The sequence below is a fragment of the Gavialis gangeticus genome, unplaced genomic scaffold (genome assembly GCF_001723915.1).
Source record: "Gavialis gangeticus isolate Ggan-Ray unplaced genomic scaffold, GavGan_comp1, whole genome shotgun sequence".
NCBI classification, from domain to species: Eukaryota; Metazoa; Chordata; order Crocodylia; family Gavialidae; genus Gavialis; species Gavialis gangeticus.
In genome coordinates this window covers 6,602,039-6,603,053 of record NW_017729027.1, presented here as the reverse complement: position 1 = coordinate 6,603,053, position 1,015 = coordinate 6,602,039, and the positions used below count along the sequence as shown (strand labels likewise).

The 1,015-nt window shown below is 35.4% G+C and overlaps 1 protein-coding gene across 2 annotated transcripts in view; it reads right to left on the bottom strand.

Moving 5' to 3' along the window:
* Window positions 1-1,015, bottom strand: part of ME1 (malic enzyme 1) — a 321,897-nt gene that overhangs the window by 309,533 nt on the left and 11,349 nt on the right. The gene's annotated exons all lie outside the window — the stretch shown is intronic.

Sequence of the window (1,015 nt, the reverse complement as noted above, 5' to 3'; positions counted from 1 at the left end):
GGGGGGGAGGCAGAAACAGGGGGCAAGCTGCCTGCCCCCTTACCACCTCCATAACACCTGTCCCCCTAACTGCTTTCCCTGCTGCAGTGGTGGTGATGACAAATTTAAGATGACCTTCCAATAATTAGATACAATCCCTGAAAAATAATGAATTTATAATTACTGGGGGGTCATGTTATATTCAGGGTCATCTTGGATTCAGATCAATATGGTATACCTGCTGAGAATTTGGTCCTTCAAATTAAGATGATTACTTTAATATTTCAACTCAGTAATATTTTAATTATGTAGTTTCAGTCCTCCATGAAAACTATTTATAATGTCAGAAAGCAAAACAGGACAGTCCTTGTTAATAACAATGCTGCATACAAAGTCAAGTACTCAGACAACCTAAAACAAACAACTTCAAAAAAAAAAACCCAACACAATTCTAAATGTTGCTTGGCAAGACTAATAGGAGAGATGTTACTTCTAAACAGTACAGGTGCTGTACCATTGCATATTTGTGGTCCAAATTAAACTAGTTTAAAAAAAGAGAGAGAAAAATTGCTATAAAAAGGTCTGAATACAGTCCTTTTCCGACTGGCTTCTTCTTCTTCACTTGGTTAATTTTAATTTGGTTTGGGGTCAGTTCATCCTTCTGTGGGCATATGAAAAACACAGTTGGGCTGGTAAGAAAACCCTATTCAGCTTAGTAACATTGTAACATTTATCTATGTCTTAATATATTAAAACAACAGTTTAGTAATGCAAAACAATACAAATCACAATTTGATGTAAAGTAAAAGTGTAGTTAATGAAGTCTGAATTAAATCTAAAATATTCCAGTTTTGAATTACATTCAACTATGTCAAGGGGAAAAAACCCTGCAGAAACCTGCCAAGAGAAGAAAGAGATACAATTACTTTTATTTGAAGTATAAACTTACATACCTTGGCCTTCGAAATGCTAAACCATACAGTTGGCAAGCCAGACCCACAGTGGGAGTATAAACAATAGGCATGAACTTTTCAAT